At 39.3% G+C, this 20,734-nt stretch overlaps 1 protein-coding gene across 13 annotated transcripts in view; it reads right to left on the minus strand.

Annotated features, from left to right (window-relative positions):
* The window catches only part of MEIS2 (Meis homeobox 2), a 204,923-nt gene that overhangs the window by 89,047 nt on the left and 95,142 nt on the right, over nt 1-20,734 (minus strand). The window lies entirely within an intron of this gene.

A 20,734-nucleotide genomic window follows, 5' to 3' on the forward strand; every position in this document is an offset into this window, starting at 1 on the left:
TATTTCATGAGATGATAGCATTACACACAAAAACTTCCTAAAAATTAATCCAAATTTCTTCTCAGCAATACAAATAAATCTGTTTCTAGTCTCCAGGCCAATTTCCTTGGCATTTACAACAACAACAACAACAACAACAAAAAACGGCAATAGGGATTAACCTTTGGGTAAATGCATAATATGTGCCAGAGACTGTGCTGGGTGATTTACATACATTTTTGCTAATCCTCAGAGCACCTCTGCATTTTACGGATGCAGCATCTGAGATGTTAAATGACCTGCCTGAAGTAACAGTGTCAGTAAGGAGCAGAATCTAGATTAGATGAATCCAGGCCAGTCTGGCTCCAGGATCTGTGCTCTTATCACTGTACCACACTAGCATTCCTGTTTCATGCACTAAAGAGCTTTTTTGTTTGTTTGTTTGTTTGTTTGTTTTAAAATTACATTCTTACTTAAGACATGGATCATTTTATTTTGAAAGGTTAATAAAAAGTACGAATTATTACCCAAGTAGGGCATGCTCATTGTAGAAAACTCAGGAAAGACAAAAAGAAACATAGGAAAACAAGTCCCCAAAAATTCCCTACCCAGAAAAGACACAGCTAATATTTTATGCCCTAACCTCCCAAAACATTTTCCATAGATATGTATTTACATTTATATTGTTTTTAAAAGAATGGTTTTTACTGCATGTACTACATTCTACCTGCTTTGTAAAAAAAATAGTATGAACATTTTCTCATATCAATAAATATACATCACCATGATCTTTTTTTTTAATTTTAGGTAATTTAATTGTCTTCTCCATCACAACTAACATTATGTGAGCTGAAGTCCAGGTCTGAGCACCAGATCTTAACAAATGTTCATGTAAATAAAACCCTTTGGGCCACCTGTTATTATTTTTGATGACTGCATACTATTCCACAATGAAGCTGTATCACAATCTGTCTCATTTGTTCTCAATTACTAGATTGCTTCCAATATTATAACTAAAATAAACAACAGCTATAACCAATATCTACGTACATCTTTGCTCATTAAATCATTAACTTTTTAGAAAAATTGCTACAGGCAGAAATCTAGGGTCAAAAGCATGCTTTTTTTTTAAGGTATGCTCCTCAAGAAAGGTTATATCAATCACTGAATCCCCAACATAATGCGGAAGTGGCCCTCTCTCACATCCTTGCCAAAAGTGTTGCTATCAGTCTCTTTGATGTATGCTGATCTGATAGATGAAAATTGGCATCTTATTTTCATTTCCTCAAGTACTAGATAGGATACATTTTTTTCTGATGGTTGTTGATCATTTACATTTTTTGCTAATGACTTAGAGTGGAGTTTTAGCAGATGCATGTTTAGTTCAAATGTATACAGTCAGCCACATACTAATATTTATAATTAAAGTCACTATAAAATTCTATGTTGCATACATCCTTTCTTATATACATTCTATTACCTTTTATAGAACCTGTTATTTGTCTTTCACTTTTCTTATGACGTTGCTTGCCATACAGAATGTTTAATTTTTTAATGGTCATATCTGATTGTGTTTTCTGCCCCGAGACCATACACAGAGAGACCCCTTTAACTTAAAATTACATAATTACACTAATTATATTCTACCAATTTTGTTGTTTTATTTCTCACATTCAATTTTTTTCATTCATTAGGAATCTAATGATATAATCTCTTCTGTCTTCGTCCATCTGAGATACTATCTTCATTTTAAAATAAATTCTTATGTAAACTTAGGTATGGTTCTATACTTTTTCTTCTGTTCCACTGATAGGCATGTTCATTTCTGTGTCAGTTCAAAGCCGACTTAATTACTATAGCTTTGTAATGCGCATTAACTAAAGTAGGGTAATACCCTACTTTTGTTTCTCTTCAAAAAAATCACAGAGTATATTAGTGAAATTATTCTTCAAAATAAAACATAATTTTTGTCAGGCTTCTCCTGAAAAACTTCCTTTAAGATTTTGTTTTGTATTTAATTTCATACCATATTTTGTGACATTTAGCCACTTTAATTTTTTTTTAATATTTTATTTATTTATTCTTAGAGACACACAGAGAGAGAGGCAGAGACATAGGCAGAGGGAGAAGCAGGCTCCATACAGGGAGCCTGATGTGGGACCCGATCCCGGGACTCCAGGATCATGCCCTGGGCCAAAGGCAGGTGCTAAACCTGCTGAGCCACCCAAGGATCCCAGCCACTTTCATTTTAACTGCTTTCAAAACTCATTCTAATTTTAGACCATGACTTCCCCATTCCTAAATTCTTAACTTGGCTTTTTCAATTAGTTGAAATGTCTTTTTACTTTTTTCAAGAATATAGGGCAGCCTGGGTGGCTAAGCGGTTTAGCGCCGCCTTCAGCCCAGGGCGTGATCCTGAAGACCCAGGATCGAGTCCCACGTCGGGCTCCCTGCATGGAGCCTGCTTCTCTCTCTGCCTGTGTCTCTGCTTCTCTCTCTCTGTGTCTCTCATGAATAAATAAATAAAATCTTAAAAAAAAAAAGAATATATATCATGAGTATGTGGGATTTTTAAATTGTTTATCTATCTGGAAATAATCAACAGCTTGGTTTGTATAATACAACTGAATTCCAATATTTTCTCAAGTTCTGTAGTTCCATTTTCTTCTGGTATTTTTGACAGGTTTGAGACTGATTCGAATATCTATCTATCTATCTATCTATCTATCTATCTATCTATCTATCTATCTATCATCTTCATTCCTTTGGTAAGTGGGCATGTTTATTTTTTCTACCTGTATTTTGTCCTCCACAGCTTTGTAATTCAGGATCTCTGAGTTCTTTTAACTGGCGTACTAGCTCTTTCTTTAATTCAGGGAAGTTATGATTTGTTTCCTATTATATTCTTGATTATCACTTTTATTTGTACTTAGCTTTCTTTAAGAACAATCACCTATATGTTGGTTCTCCATTCTCTACTCTTCTATCATCGCTTTCTCCCTCATTATTATTTTTGCTGTTGTTGTTCTCCTCTGCTCCATCATGGGAGATATGTTAAAATTTGCCCTCACACTATGATTCTCCACAGGACCAATTATTTTCTTGACTATTCTTGATGTGTTTGTTCTGCTGTTTTAAAAGAGAGAGAGAGAGAGAGAGAGAATCTGAAGCAGGCTCCACAAACAGCACATGAGCTCAATGCAGGGTTCAATCTCAAGACTCTGAGATCATGACCAGAGCTGAAATCAAGAGTGAGACACTTAACTGACTGAACCACCCAGGCATCTATCTCAATGTGTTTTGATCTCACTCTTATGCTGTTAAGCTTCCTTTACAATCTTCTTTCATCTTCCCATGTTCTTCATCTCGTCATTGTCCTTTCCATTCCATACTTTTCCTTTTCATAGAGGCCTTATTTCCTTATAGGACAGTATTCTGATGTTTTCTTCTGGATCTTGAATTAGAGCATCTTTATGTGTAATTTGCTTTGTTCTGAGTTGAGTACAGCAGTTGGAAAACTGAAATCCACAGCCTGCAGAGCTAATATTTTTTCCCATCAATGTCCCACTTCTCACCATGACCTCCTTGAGAGGAACACACCTATTGGAATGCCCTGCACCACTGTTAACATTCCCCTAACTTTCTGTTCAGTTGCTTCCTGAGAATCTTAGTATCTGTTTGTTGGAGAAAGGTGGCAGCTGAAGTGTGGGGGAAATAATACTCTCTCAGAGCAGCTCCCAATGGTTAGACAGGGTTTCTGCTCAGATTTCTGGTTGGCACAATTCCGGGCCTCTAGGTCAGCAGGCAGATGGTGACAGAACTGTAAAGCATATTCTTACCTCTGCCACACTAATTCTTTTATACAGGAAAGAAGGAATATGCTAGGAGTTGAAGTTCCATATGCCTTATAAATTGGGTCTATTTTTCCTAGATCCTATCAGTCTTAGTTTCTGATTCTATCATAATTTTTATTATCTTTTCGTTTTCCCTGGGTGTTGAGAGAGAAGTTGGGAGGAATCATGCTGGGAGCTGTTGGTTAGATCCATTTTGATGTAGTCCCTACTGCCCCAGATTTTCAAATCATTTTATTGTGGAGATGGTCAAGTATCGCTGCTCATTAGAAAATTTAACTCTTTTTTTTTGTATTCTTGGCTTTCCCACCTCTCCCTAGCTAAACATAATTATGTTGAACATAATGAACTGAATATGACATATTCAGCTGGAGCTTCCAGGGCAGGCTTTAGTGAATTAAAGTTATATCTCAGGTCCAAACCCTCTCTTCTGTACTCTGCTTTTGGATGCTGGGCTGGGATATTACAAACTACATTTCTCCTTTGTCCCAGGCTCCTTCGGTACTGCCATTAGGGAGCACTGGAAAAAGCCTGGAAGGCAGGAGGAGGGAAAGGAACTTGCTTCCTTCCTGTGTGTGTGTGTTTTGTTTTGTTTTTTAAGATTTTATTTATTTATTTGAGAGAGAGAGACAGTGGAGAGACAGAGGACAGGGAGGGAGAGGGGCTAGGGGAGGGGGAGGGGAAGAGGAAGAAGCAGATTCTTCACTGAGCAGGGAGCCTGATGGGATATGGAGCTGAATCCCAGAACCCTGGGATCATGACCTGAACTGAAAGCAGATGCTTAACCAATTGAAACCACTCAGGCACCCCTTTCCTGTGCTCCTTATGTCCCACCACATTGCCCTTGCAAGGACATTTCAGTATGGTGACTATATTTGGTTCTAGTTTCCGGCTTCCTCAGCACTTCCAGAATCAACTTCATTATGACCACTCAGAGGTGTCAGGACTAGTCTGGCATTGTCCCTCCTTAGCGACCTGAGGCCAGCTCCTGAAGTTCTGGTGCCAGCACTAGCTGGGTAAAGCCCTCTCTCAGAGGACTGAGTCCCAACTCCACAGGAGACTTCTCTGACTTTCTAGGATCTGCAGACCCCTAGCCTCCCTTGTTTGTCCCCACTGTCTGAGATGATAGTAGCTGTCTGAATTATTAGCTCAGTGTTTCTGTTGTGTTTTGTTTCGCTTTTTCAGGTGACTAACACCCATTTAAGCAAACCTCCATTTTGAACTCTCTCTACTAAAATAACCAGTGTGATTCTTGTTGTTCCTGAGTGGACCTTGACCGATACACATTTTAATGCCTTCACAAAATGTTTGTGAGTATACACGTGGCAAGAAGCTAGCCCAAGAAGTACACTGGGTGTGGCAAACTGTGTACCCCAAAAGACTTAGATGAGAAAATGAAACATTCTAGATTACACTACCACCAGATCATTAAGTGTGGGGTGGGTGTGTAAGGGAGAGAGCACATACAAGGAAGTAGGAAAAGGAGAGAAAAGAAAATTACAGAATCAAAGATAAACTTTAAAAGTTAGAAATTCTACCTAGAGTAAGCCCTTCTTGGGGTAGGGAGACCTTGACCGTGAATTTTCTGAAGTGAAGTCACAATCAGGTTGTGGTCCTTAAGCGTGATGCCTCTCAGAGGCTGGGCTGAAGTTATGGTAAAACTGGCTAAATGGTCACTAGAAATGAGACTAATCTTGCCACAGGCCACTTATTAACATAATAAAACTTTGGTGGCAAAGAAAAGGCATATCAACCAAGAGGCTGAGTGTTCCTCATCTCCCTCTCTCTGCATAGGGATCATCTTTGATCAGAAATGAATTTCAGCTACGTTCAATTTTTTTTTTTCCAAACACTTGATTCAGTCACCAAACTCACCACTGGGATTAGATCAAAGAGGATATAACACTCTCTTTCTTTGCTAAGAATACTTTTTTGCACTAAACATCAGATTTATGAAATTTTGGCTCAGCTGTTTTATAATTTTTTGATGAATGTAACAACATTTAAGACCACTCATTCATCTTGCTGAAATACCATTGGAGATTCTTAAAGATGCCAGATACTAACATCATCCAAATAGGTCACATTAGATTTTTTTTTTTTTTTTTTTTTGGATGGAGAACGTCAAAACAACCTAAGTTTTCTTTGTTCATCATTTTCCCAATTGTATTGCAAATACAAATTCAGTGACAATGGTCATGAGCTGACATTCCTATCATTTAGCTTGGAAAACGTTTTAGAAACAGCAAAATATTGTCATGTCTAACAAGTGGCCTTTCTACACAAGTGTTATGACTCTACTTATTATAACAGATAACAATTGTGAAGAAAATAGTTCATCTTGGCCTAGGACCGAATGCTCCAAAGCATGCTGCCTGTCACCTAATGGATTTGTGGAAAAACAGAAATAGTTTATTAAAGCAGAAATGTCTAATAAATAACCATTCACTACGGAAATATCTTAAACAACCATTAACCATTTCCTAAAACAAAGACAACTATTTTTTCTCTCTTCAAGGATGATAGTCAAGATTTGACAGGTCTTCAAAACAACAAGTTTGTATTCATCTATGCATTTACAAAGCATTTGAAGATTAATTCATTATCTTTCATAATGTAATAATAAATTGCATATTTCTGGATAATCTTCTGCCTCCTTTATGGAAGAAGATACCCAAGCAATAGGTGAAACCTTGTTTTCAAGAAAGTGAAAGGCCCGGCCAAAAAAAAAAAAAAAAATTGGGGCCCCACTGTGTAGACTTTAGGCCTACAAGTTAAAGCAAAGAGAGCCAGCTCTGGCAAAGACATCTTTAATTAATCCTCTCACTGTTAAACTTCAAAAAGCCACCTTAAAACCATATTTCTTCTCATCTGCAGCGCCTGTCATTTCCTCTGTTTACTCATTAGTTATCAGAAAAAAATGCTTTAACACAACGTATCAGTGCTATTTGAGAGTTAAACGAGTCCCTATTTAGCTTTAAACTGAACAAAGAGGTTAAGTGATGAGTTAGAGACAACTGAGGATAGAATCAAACTTGAGCTCAAGGTTGTCCAAATAATTTTCAGTCTACTATCATTTCTGTTATCACTGCCTTTACCTCTCTCCCCTTTGACTGTGCAGGTGAATCAACTCTACTGTGTCTCTGCTCACCATAGTATTTACCTTTGGAAATTATTAGACTTGGCCTGGGTTCAGATTGGGAGGGGAGTAGTATTTGCCTTAAGGATTTTTCCTTTCAGTTTCCATTTCAAGCTCGTGTGTGTTGCTTTCCAGCCACCCAGGGTCGGCCTTCATGGCAACCCATGTCTGGGCCTCAGACATATATCCTCTGCCCAAGATTTCTTTACTTCTCTCAAGCCACCCAAACTCTTCCCTGGGATCTTCTAAATGAAATGAATGTTACCCTTGGTCTAAATCACACGTTTAACTACTATTACAACTTTACTGATGTTACTGTACTCTTACTGTTACTACTTCTGGCCAACTCCTATTTAGAGGGCATGTGCCAGTCACTGTACTAAGTACTGTATATACCACATTTCCTATAAGAGAATAGCTTAATTGCTGATTAGCAGCAGTTACTTGGTGGTTGCCAGGTATTAACTGAGTATTATATGGTTTCTGTTTCTGTAGCAAAGGTATAATGTAGTACCGTGCCTGCTTATGGGTTGGTTTATACCCCCGGGCTATAGGTACTTGAAGGCAAGGCACTGCATCCTCATCTTTAAGCAGAGTTCTTTTTTTTCCACACTCCCAAAGAAATGCAGTTAGATTTAAAATTTAAACCTATTGATTAAATGAGTAAGTGGGCACTCACATTTTGTGAAATCCATAGGGAAAAATTGTCTGATCTCAAATCAGTCAGTGGGGCCAGAGTAAAATTATAAATTTGTTAACGTTAAAATAAAATGCCAATTTTTAGTGCCTGGGTTGTAAATACAACTTCTTGTTTGCCTAAATCACCTGTTTAAAGTATCCGGATATTTTTTTGACACATCTGGAAATGTTTTATTTGAAATCATTATTTCGGTTTGCATTTTCATCTATCAAAGGAACTAGTCAAAGAAGAAGGATAAGAGAAGGCACTAAGTGTATCTGCTTAACAGACTATCTTACTTTATTATTTTTTTTACAGCTCTGAGATACATTTCACATACCATACAATGCCCTCATTTAAACTACATAATTCGATGTTTTAAGTATATTGTACATTTTCCACAGAAGCAAAGACTTAATGTTTTTAGTACAATACTTTAAAGTGTGAGTACCAGAGAAGGAGGTATGCTTTTCAGGAAAAAAAAAAAAAATTCCTGATAGCTATTTGACAAAATTTTTTCTTGAGAAAGGATTTGAAGCCCTGAAAATCTAGGAGATGTAAATCCAACATGTGCTAAACACAAAACTGTAGGATTTTTCCTGGAATAAATAAATGAATGTGAGTTCTTTGCCTCTTTAATTTCTGTGAATCAAGGGCCATGTATAACTGTTTTTCAGTCTTACCTCATGAAAGCTTTGAGCTTTCCCTTCATGTTAAAATATATTATTTAACATTTGAGTGTGTCAACACCACATTAGGCACTTTAAAAGAACAAAATTAGCCATGCTTCCTACTCAGGGGACTTGTCTACTAAGTACCAGACTAAAGCAAAATGCTATAGTATTCCCTCACATCAAGCAATCCATAGAGTGATATTTTCCCTTAATTCTTCCATAAAATCAATGGGATTTTTCTCTTTTTATACGAACTCAAAGGAATGCCCTTTGATTTAACATATACCTTTAGAAGTTCTGTTTGGGCACATTCCACATCTTATTCTTTTATCATGAGACAGCATCAGTGACTAGACCTCAAACTAGACCTATTTAATGTGGCTTTTGTCACAAAGCAAAAAGGATCCTATTTTCACTAACTCTGTAATCATCTGCTTTATAGTAGGTGGGACATTTAGGCAAACATGAGAGCTTATTTCTCTCGTGCACCTTCATACTATGCACTAAATCAATAAGGCTGATACTTCAGTGCAGTGAGAAAACCTGAAGAAAAGAAATGTAAAATGCTTCAGTCCGGGCATGCTTTCACAGGGTAATAACTAGAAGCAAAAATTTTAATTATGCAGTATTGTAGAACACTTTGTGAGTGTTAGAAATGTAATGCAAGTAAAAAGCACAAAATCTTAGGGTTATCAAGCTATACTCTTTATAAGATGATTAAGGCGTCCATTTTCAATCTCACTTGTCTAGTCACTGAATTACTAATTTGCTTCACTTATTGTTTTACTAGGGACTCCTTAAACTTTTGGGTCTGCTAGATTAACTCTACTTGTATAAATATACTGTAATCAACTAGATTAATTAGTCAAATTAGCTCAGTATTTCTTCCTCTATACTTAGAACTTGAAAAGTTCATTATGTTCAAATTAATAATTCAGCATTGGTTCCTAGTCTAAAGTCTTTTTAAAAGCTAAATTTAATAGTGGCAAGAGTTACAAATTCAAAAATATTATAATTAAGCAAGCAGATGTACATTTTGAAACAGTGCCTCAATGGGTATTAAAATGTCCTGAATGTTTCTGAAAGACCACAAACCAACTTCATCTTTAAAATAATATTCACAGTATTTTATGCATTTCTCGGAGATTTGGAGCAGAGTATTTTCAGAACTCATCTTATTGACATTTGTCATTTACTGTAAATGGTATTATCAATGCGCTGGTTCGTAGCTACACTGGGACATGTTTGGCCCAGGGTGGTTCCCTCAAAGTTCCAACCAAATCCAAGGTGGTATTTCATGGACAAAAAGGTCTTAAGATATTGGGCTTTAAAATGGGTCTCTGGATTCTCTCTCTACTATAGTGCTTTCTCAGAACAAATACTCGTGAAATTAGATAATTTCATTTTGCAAACAATCTGGAAAAGATTTGGAGAATGAGGATGAGGGGGAGAGAAGGAGGACGGTGAGAGGAATTAACTCAGGTTTTCTAGCACGGATATTGAATTTTGCCTTGAAATGTTTAGAAATGATATAATCAAAAGGTAATCATATTACCTAACTTTGGATAGAAAATGTAAACTAATTTCGAATTTCCAGTACCTATGCTTCCTGCTAAATCTATGAGTCTCCCTAATGGACAGAACATATAATGAAAAGTTAAATAACTGTACTCCACCACTAATTCTTGCAATTTATCTGTAGCTGAGGATTGTCATATAGTCAGTCAACCTTATGTTCATAAACCAGCAGCAAAATGTCACTGGCAAAGTGGTAGGCAGAGTTATGGAAGGATGGACACACCAATAAAAGTATTCACAATCAGAGCTAAACTGTTGCTTGGATTTTCTTCCAAATAACATAAGGAGATACCGGGATGCTTGAGTGGCTCAGTGGTTGAGGGTCTGCCTTCAGCTCAGGGTGTGATCCCAGGGTCCTGGGATTGAGTCCCACATCGGGCTCCCAGCGGGGAGCCTGTTTCTCCCTCTGCCTGTGTCGCTGCCTCTTTCTCTCTGTGTCTCTCATGAATAAATAACTAAAATCTTCTAAAAAAGTGAGGAGATATCCATAAAAGAGTTCATTTATTTTTGTTTTTAAGATTTTATTTATTTATTTGAGAGAGAGTGAGAGTGAGAGAGCACAAGCAGGGGGAGTGACAGAGGGAGAGAGAGAAGCAGGCTACCCTCTGAACAGGGAGCCCCACGCGGGGCTCAATCCCAGGACCTTAAGGTCATGACCCCAGTCAAAGGCAGACACTTAACTGACTGAGCCACCCAAGTGCCCCAAAGAGTTCAATTCTGGAAACTTTTCCTACCTTCCAATTATTTAAGTGAGGAAAAAAAAGAGCAAACAAACAAAGCAAAAGACAAAAATCAATTCATAGATTCAGTTTAAATGTAATAATTATATTCGATATTTAATTCATATGTTTTCATTAAAAAAAGGATCAATCCACTTATCCAAGGTCTATTCAAGCATCAAAATAGGATAAAGAGCATCCATCTGACTGATGGATGGAACTCTGAATATATTTCAAGGTGAAAGATAAGTGAAATGGAAGCATGTGGTTATAAAAGAAAGAAAGTAGGGGTGATACAAATTTTGCAATATTTTCAAGAGTATCTAAATCCTTGGGATTCGTTTACCCATTTTAAAATAATGAATATCACCCTCCTAGATACCTAACAGAAAGTATTTGTATATTTTAATATTAAGATAATGACCGTGTATATACATGCTACAGGGTCAAGCAAAATAATTTGGGGTTAAGCATTTTCAGCAATTTGAAAAGTCAAACTCAAGCAATCAAATGTAACTGAACCTACGAATGTCTTCAGGTAAACTCCGAAGACTAGATCAACAGTTTTTCTGCCCAAAGGGTATTTTCTACTGAGATTCTTATAGAATGTCAGAATGCTTTAAAGTATGGTCCTAATAGAGATTTTATAATTATACATATATATGTAATTACAGACATGTTTATGAACAAACGTTGAGAATGACAGCCTTATCACCCAGGATCAAATAGACACTCCAACCACCTATCTCCATAGGTATGATGCTGAGATCATGTTCAGGGTCACAATGAAGCCAAGGTAATTTTAGACGGAATACTTTGTTTTACAAAAGAAAAAAAAAAAAGAGTATGCACATCTCTATTCATGATGTGTGTGGGGGTGGTATAGTTTTGAGAACTTAAGGAGAGTGGTGCTTGGTATAACCTAGTCAGTGAGGGAAAGCATTTAAAAATACTGTCAAGGACTCTGGCAGGAAAGACTGTATAAATATACTGTAGACTCAAACATAAGTGAGCTGGTTAAAAAAAGAAAAGAAACTGCAAATGAAAACTTCAAAACTACTACCCCCATGATGAGATACATTATATAAAGGAGGATGTTATCAAGGGTTTTCATATCCACCAAATACCTAATTTCAAAAGCCCAGCTTTTAGAGAATTTTCTTTTCAAATCTAGGGATTCAGTATTCAGCCAATATAACTGGTAGGATAGTCTTAGCATATTTTGTGAAATCATTTATAAGGCTACCAAATGTCTTGGGAACTTTTTCCTCTAATCACTCCCGAATCCGTCCAAATTGGTTTTAAATTATTCCATTCGTAATGGTAAATTTTTATTACAAACATGTTTTTTACTCCAATTTAAGCACAGATATGTCAGTTTGAAGTTGAAATAATTAGATCCTACATGGTTTTTCATGCAGCTCATTATTATATCAAAAATCCTATCCCATCATGGAAAAGATGTGGAAGGTTTCTATAAATTCCAAGCTAATTTATTTCATTAAATGGCTTATACTGTGCTTGTAGGTATGCATATATTTCCAAGCACAAACACACAAATACCTAGAACCATGAATTACACTCCACAATATCCCTTTTGAAGTGTTTTTCTTTTTAAAATCTTTACATGAATAATATCCAGCATCATGGACCTTGAACACTGATGATTCTGGCTAACGCTTTTATCCTTTGCTTGAAATTACAGGATCAGTCTAGCCAGAATTTATGAGAACCAGACCCCAGACCTCACATAGCTCACATATTAGACCATTAGGCATCTAACTACCTCTGAACAATTTCAATGCATTATCTCGCCTTTTCCCTGGGGCACAAACTCCACTCGTCCATACTTTTAATATATTTTGTCTGCATGAAGCAGATCGAGTTATTACATGCCAGCAGATCACGACTTACAGAAATTTCATTGCTTCACAACGATGCAACGAGCATCTCTGTTCTCCACCCTGATGTGGATCCATAGGGAAATGGTCAATGCTGCAAATGTGTGTAAATTATCTGGTGGTTTAAGTAAAGCCTATTTGATATTTTTACTTAAACGCTTTAAACATTCCTATACATTCCCACCCAGGGACAACCAAAGAAGCCCATATCTGTGCATATTTTACGAAGTAATACGCCACTTCCAATGAACTACTAAAGTACGTTAGATCAGTGAAAACCACCTAACTTTTGCTGTCTCCGACAGGGTTTTTATATTCTTCGTTGAACACCTCTGATTTATATTTAAGCTTGGATTTACACACTTCAAAATCTCCCAAGCCAGGAATTTATTTGCTCTTCAGAAAAGAAATTTAGCAATTAAGATTTAAAAATTAACCGATCATTTGAACTCCCCTAAGTCTTTCACCTGGATTGCAAAAACCATTATGTTCTTTTCTTTCATTAGGGTTTTTTTTTTCTTCAGCAACGCTGAACAGGAAACAAGGGTGATCCTGTCCCATCCCTAGGGACTGTTCATCAGCTAGCCCAATTTACAGCTATTAAAAAAAAAAAAAAAAAAAAAAAAAAAAAGGAGGCAAGCAGCACTTAGAAATGTCATATTTTATCATGTGGGACTATTATTACTTTGTGGTAATGTGAGCAAACAATAAGCATTTTCCTCCTTAGCTATGATGCCTTTGTTATTAGAATTTTTCATTATCTATTCTGAAGTTAACTTCTGGGCTAGTTAACCACTTCCTCTAGCCTGTTATGCATATATGTATATACATTTTCTAAGTCCTGGCTAACAATTGTGCTACTTGGCCTTTACCAATTAAATACCTGGGAAAGGAAGACCACGCTACTGTTATCTAAAACAATTTTCTCATTTAGTTCCAAACTAAAACAAACAGCCAGGAAAGGTCATTAGTCTCACAGACTAAAATTGTTTTGATGAAGGCCAGCTTTCCATTCTGTTGACAAGCGTCTCAATTCTTTTCAACAGCTCTGGGTGTCCACAGTGGAAGAATGCAGAACAGTCATCAGCTTCAGGAACCAATGGCTCTTGGTGACAATCTGCAGAACTACCCCTGATCGAACTCTTCACCCTCCCCCCTTTTCTTTTTGTCACAAGTCAGTATATTAATAATGCAAATGAGTTCTTAGATTTGAAAGTAAATACCACTTAACTTCTGCTGTTATGTACCGCCTAGCAATAGCGATGCTCAGCCTTATTATGTGTCTTTTTCAGGGTGAAGTCAGGGAATTGAAAAGAACCTGCAAAACTGTACCAAAGTGCTCACCAAGAAGGCAGACGATGTGTTTCATGTTTATAAGCAGGTCAAGCATGGTGCCGCAAAGTGCAATCAGTAAGTAAGAGGCATGGGGCAGATGGAAAGGGAACGAGTCTCTTGCAGATGATCTGACTTTCCTGCTGGCTTGGGGACTGAGGGCCGACCTGTCTTGTGATTAATGACCAAGACCTCTAAGCTGCATGATTTCATCCCATTGTCTTCCCAGCTAAAAATAAGGATCACCATTTCTCAACCCAGAAATGGGAGTGGCCCTTCCTAACACATCTTTGCATTCAGGCCTCCCTTTACTATTTACCCTCAGAGATTTCATTTGCCACGTCCTCTCACCTTCCTGAAGCTGCACAGGAAAACAGAGGTGGGGATCACTCAAGGAAAAACCCACCAAGGGCTGGAAGGGTAAATTCAAACAGCCTCTAGAAAGTTCAGGATAAGAAGCACTGTACAGAGATAGCCTAGGGATTTAGAAGTTGGGAAATTTAGGTTCTATTTTGAGCTATGCCTTGAGCATGTTGCTCTCTTCATAAGAATTGCCAGATGTGAGAGGAAAGACTGCTTACTTTGTGGAGCGCTTGAAGAATTCTTAATCAGAGCATCTGATTATGGCTAAGAAGGAAATTCAGCTAATGGTTCTTTTAAAACATTATAAAACAAACACAGGGGGCTGAAAAGCTCTTTATCCTTCTCAGTTAATTTTTATTGTCTGCCTGTAAACTGAGCTATATTCCACCTACGAGGCAAAGCCAGCATTTTGCTGGGTATTGACTTTGACTTAGGAAAGGTTTGGGAAGTCCAGGTACCATGGAGTTGGAAGGGCCCTTGGGTGATAGTCCACAGTCCCACAGCCAATTCTCAATTCCTCTCTAACAAACATGCCGAGGAACAAACCATACCTGTCTCAAGCAAGTTCAGGAAGGTGAAAACTTCCATCTCGACATGTGGTGCGTTCTGTATTGAGATAGTGGGTGCCAGGGAAGTGCTGACTGAGGTCAAGCTGAAATATGCAGCCCTGCACGTCCATCGATCCCTGCCCCATCCAAGGTCAAGTCATACGGCGACCCTAGTTACCTTTTCTCACAGGGCAATCCTCCTGACACAGAAAGGCAGATGTATCCTCCCCCTCAATGTTCTCATCTCCATTTTATCTGCTGTATCTGGCCATTCCTCATACCACGGGCCTTTGAGGCAGATTGCCACACCTATCAATGTCATCCCAATGGGCGACAGGTTCTCAGTGTCTCCCTTAAAGGGTGGAGACCGTAACTGGTATACCATAGTCCAAAGCCAGTCTGGTCAGTGGGACCATCTACCATTCTGGATATTTTGTTGTATTAATACTAGGCTTTTTTTTATTCTTTTTGGCTAAATCATATTTTGCTTGCTGTTAACTGAAATCTCTCCTTCTGTCCTAGAGCTCCAGTGTTATATTATGTAATTGGATTTTGGTACTTCAGCATTCTTTACATTTATCTTCTTTACAATTTCTTGTTAGAGCTGGCTCATTGTTGCAACAGATCCAAAATTCTTTTTGGCAGTAGGAAATAAGCTAAGTGATTCCTACTCTGTGTCAAGTGCACTGCTCTGACAGCTTCCACATTGCACCAAGGTATTTCACCCATGCAAAAGCCCTGGGAGGTAGTGATCCATCCTCCCCACTAACTTTGCTGATGAAAGAAAGGCTGAAAGGTTAGATGAACAACTGATGGCTGCATCCCTAGTACATGGTACAACCGAGATTCAAACCTAGGTGATCAGACTGTTCTATCTGCTGTACTATTCTTAGGAATTCTGCTCTTGCCATTGAACATACTGGCTCTCTCTTCATTCAGCGCAAATTAGAAAGAGTTGTCAATGTCCTTAATCAACTCATTATTTTTAAAATAACTGCACACAACTGGGATGAAGACAAAGCCGGCAGCGCTTGGGCGCCAGAAGTCTACTGGTGTTGACTTTTCTTAACAAAGCCACCTATCCAAACTCTCGGCAGCACATGACTTTTCATCATGTTCAAAAGGACCTCACTGATTTGTTTATTTAATACATGCAAAGTTTCTACCATGTGCCAGGATCTGTGTCAGGCCCTGGGTGTGCAGAGACAAACAGACGTGGCACCACGTCAGAGGCCAAGCCAGGTCTGGTTGGATTCATGCATAGTAAACCATGCTGACTCTTAGTGATCAATGGCTTCCTCTCCTACTGGAGGAAAACCGTCCCCAAGACACTTAGTTTGCCTCCCTTGGGAAAGGAGGCAGTCTTGAGCCCAGCAAAATGAGCAAAGCAAAGAAAACAGAGAACGGTATCACCAAGTGAGGATGCTGCTGCTCTGGGAACCACAGGCCCTAGCCTAGGATACGAAATTTAACCTAACTCGTGGGAACTTTCATTTTTAAGACAACAGGGCCATGGTTTTCATTCATCTAACCATGTGAGAAATACGTCCCTTTCCTTGTCACCATTCACCTGCAACACATACGCTTTCCAAAATCAAACGCATCCAGGATCCATTCAAAAGACAGCCTGTGAAAACCTATCAAAGTAGAAGCTGAGAAGTAACCATGGAAAACAATTCCATTTATTGAACAAGTAAAGTAGTACTATGTGCTTGGCATGGTCTCGTGCACTTTTACTTAATTCGGTCCTCACAGTAACCCTGCTGGGAATGTAATTTTTAAACACTGTGTTTAAATTTCTAAAACACTTTTTTTTTTTTTTTTAAACAGCTAAAAAAACAGGGCTGGAGAGATTGTGTCATGTTGCTGGTAAGTCAGAGTTATCAGACCCAGGACCACCTGCCTCCAAAAGCAGTTTTCTTCCTATTTCCCACATGGAGATCAGGTGAGCCTTTGCTTTTTTGTCTAATTGTTCTGTATTCCAGCAAGGAAACACCTGAAATGTCAGGAGGACACAGAGAAGGAGGGTTGGTGTGGCACCTAAGGCTGTCACCTCATTATCAGAACCAATAACTTCTTCCTGCCTTGGTGTCTCAAATGATTGCATTTCATTACTAGGACCCACGACAGCAATGGCTTTGAAAATGACTGCTTGGGGGTGCAGGGGTACTGGGAGGAACAGAAGTTTAGAACAACCTCCTCTATTACCTGCTGGATGATACTTAAATTCTATAGAAAAGGAGGTCCTTAGGTCCTCATTAGGACAGAAGGCCCCTGACCACCAGCCTCTACTTACCAGCCTCTACTTCTCTACTTCTACTTGAAGTAGCTTTAACTGAAACAGCCTTCAACTCTGGACAGCAGAGATCTGTCGGAGAAGCTGTCTGTGTGGCCTTGGCACTCATCCCTGCTGCTTCCCTCTACAGTCCCTGCACCCAGAACGCCATGTTTCCACGTCTTGATGGACCCTCTACTTGAAAATGATCTCGCTATGTCCATGAAATCACCAAGGCCACCTACCACAGGCTTCCTCCCATCCTCTCCTCTTCATATCATGAACTGTATTTACTTCTGAGCACATGGCCAATGCAACCTGTCCACATGTGGACAACCTGTCCACTGGCTTCTGCATTTCTTCCCTTCTTCACTGAATTTTCTACCAATCTGCCCTCTCCCAACACCTCTTGAACTTTCAATCTCTTCACTTTTTCCCGATCCTTTTTCTTTGCCTACCAATATGCTTGACCGTACCCTTTTCTTAAAAAAAAAAAAAAAAAAAAAATCCTTTCTCAACCCTGCTATCCCTCAAGCTAGCATCCTCCCTCTACGTTCACGTCTTGAAAGGAGAGTCCACTCTGGACCCCCTCACTCTGTCCTTCCCTCCTTGCACTCTGGCTTCTGCCCTTGTCACTCCACTGAGACGCTATGGACTCAAAGGTCACCAATGACTTCCTCGTGGCCAAATGCACTAGCATTTTCTCTCTTTTGCCCCTCAAACTCTCTGTAGACCTCAACTCTTGATTATGAATTTCTTTTTCATTAGCATTTATTTTCTGACTACCTTATATAAGCCAACCAAAGGGCCATGCTACAGGCTCAGGCTCAGAATGCTCTTTCAAGATCCTTGTGTTCCTGCTTCTCCTCTTAGCTCTCTGACATCTTCTGAGCTTCTTTAACTCCTATCACCTCTGACTACACTCTCCCAAGAAGCCATCCTTGGTGCTCTTCACTTCTCTGTATTCCCAAGTCACAATCTCACAGCTTCAGCTCTTACCTCTGAGGCCTATTCTAAATTTCTCTTCCAAAGCAGGCTCTTCAGTTCTGCATTTCAAATGCCTGATAAAAGTCTCTCAAACTCTTTATGGTCACATGCTGAACTCTTACTTTCTCATAAACCTACTCCTCATTTATGCCTTTAATGGTTTTGGCATTTTAATAGAGCCTGGCTCAAAACCTTAGCCACATCTTGGAATGCTCTCTCTTGTTTTCTGGCTCATCACTAGGAAGTGCCAAAATCTGCAGATCCGCCCCCCCCCCCCCCACAACAGACAGTTTCTCAAACTTATCTCTTCACTTCCGTTTCTCTTCCGCTAAGGTAGGAACTCATGAACCTTTAGCCAATCCCCTAAGACCTTCAAGGTTTGAGCAATATGGATAGGTTTAATTTTTGTTTAAGAATTTATTTATTTACTCATGAGACACACACACACACACACACACACAGAGAGAGAAGCAGAGACACAGGCAGAGAGAGAAGCAGGCTCCCTGTGGGGATCCTGATGTGGGACTCGATCCCACGACCCCAGGATCATGACCTGAGCCAGACACAGGCACTCAACCACTGAGCTTCCCAGGTGCCCCAGGTTTAATACTTTTAATTTAACAGACCTACTTCCCTCCAGCAATAGATTCATCCACGGCAAGAGTCTACGGAATTAGAGGTTCAAAGTGCAAATTATGTTTTCTAATACATCTTTAGGCTATGCTATTATTAAAATCTGAATATTACTTAAATTTGCCTTACATACCACAAATCACACCCTCTCCATTCTTTGGGAAACATCTGTTTTGGTTCTACAAAAGCCTTACAACCAGTATTTCCATGCCAGTGTTCTGGCATTTCAATCCGTTTGATTTCATTCTTCTAAACTAACAGTTCAGAATTACAACCATACTCTGTCAGTTTCTTGCACAAAAATTCAGTCACCATCTAGTCTGGTTTCAAATCCTTCACCAGTGATGTCTCCAGTCTGAACGGACTTGCCTTCCCAGCATCATCTCCTGTTGCTGGAGGAAGCCTTATCTCAGGCTTTATGGAACCAACCCCGGCTAACCACTGCTGGCCTTACATTCCCTGCACTGTCCCTGCTGTCCCCGCTCCCAACCCCCACCCACTCCATCACCAATCCCCTCAGCTGGGAGTAAGCTCTCCTTCCTCCAACCCCCACACTTGGCTTTTGACATTTTTTACCAATCCTTTCATCCATACCACATTTCTCTTTTTTTTTTTTTTTAATTTTTATTTATTTATGATAGTCACACAGAGAGAGAGAGAGGCAGAGACACAGGCAGAGGGAGAAGCAGGCTCCATGCACCGGGAGCCCGACGTGGGACTTGATCCCGGGTCTCCAGGATCGCGCCCTGGGCCAAAGGCAGGCGCTACACCACTGCGCCACCCAGGGTTCCCCCCACATTTCTCTTTTGACACTCTCCACTTGCTACTTTTAATTTTTGTTATATATTTCTACCTTATCTTTCCTGCATCTGTTTAAATCACTTGAGGGCAGGCTCTGGCTCCTTGGATAATTAGTGAAGTACTTGCTCAAAGGGGGAGGTAGGACAAAAGCCATCAGATATAGGTTGGATACGTGAATAGAGGAGTCAGGTAACATTTTGTTGTGAGTCAATATTGATTAAAGTTGTGTTCTCATTGGGATCCCTGGGTGGCGCAGTGGTTTGGCGCGGGCCTTTGGCCCAGGGTGCGATCCTGGAGACCCAGGATCGAATCCCACGTCTGGCTCCCGGTGCATGAAGCCTGCTTCTCCCTCTGCCTATGTCTCTGCCTCTCTCTCTCTGTGACTATCGTAAATAAATTTAAAAAAATAAAAAAAAAAAAAGTTGTGTTCTCATCAAGTATAACTTTTTCCTCAACATCTGTACTTTGGTGGTGGCAGGACAGTGAAGGCTGAAGAAGTTTCTTGTGTGTCACAACTTAGTCTCACTTTGCCTAAATTTACTTGCTTTTACACAAGGCAAATGAAAGAGATATAACAAGTATTGTCATGAGACTGTAGAAGTTGTCTTGGTGACAACTGAGATTCTGATTAATTTTGTTTTGTTTTTAGTGGATATATTTCTGAGAAAAGAGTGCTGAATGGAGGATTATTTTTTTCAAGTGTACTAGGTTTTTTCCAGAGTCTTGCTCCCAGCATCTGATATGAAAATTGTATGAAACCATGTCTCCTAGAGGGCTCATTCACCTCCGGAAAGAGATTTCCTTGAATGGCTGACCACAGGAGGAGAGCCTGGAGCTCCCTGGAGTTTAGTCTGACAACCCCAGAGAGCCTGGAGTAAACCATGCTGCTGAGTAGTGAGCAGAATAGCAAGGCCCTCTGATGATTCTTCCCCTCTCCTCAGAGACCCGCCCTCCAGCCTCAAGTGAACCGTGTGTGTTCACGTTTCCCTGGGCCAGAGGCTCTGTGTAACACTCCAGAAAATATCTGTCAGAGAGCTGAAAGCTTTACATGCGTCAGAACCCTCACTTTTGCTCAAATGTAATACTAGCAACGCTTTCCAGGTGAAAGGAAAAACATTTCATGCTAAACATTCTTAGAATTGTTAATAATTTCAGGTTATGTGGATTTTTTTTTTAATTAATGAGAGAAAGAAGGCAGATGTAAAATAAAGGCAAGACATGTCATCTAGAGACAAGAACAACACACATGCTGAACTCCCTAAGACAAATGCTCTA

This window comes from Canis lupus, chromosome 30 (assembly GCF_011100685.1).
Source record: "Canis lupus familiaris isolate Mischka breed German Shepherd chromosome 30, alternate assembly UU_Cfam_GSD_1.0, whole genome shotgun sequence".
Classification (NCBI taxonomy): Eukaryota; Metazoa; Chordata; class Mammalia; order Carnivora; family Canidae; genus Canis; species Canis lupus.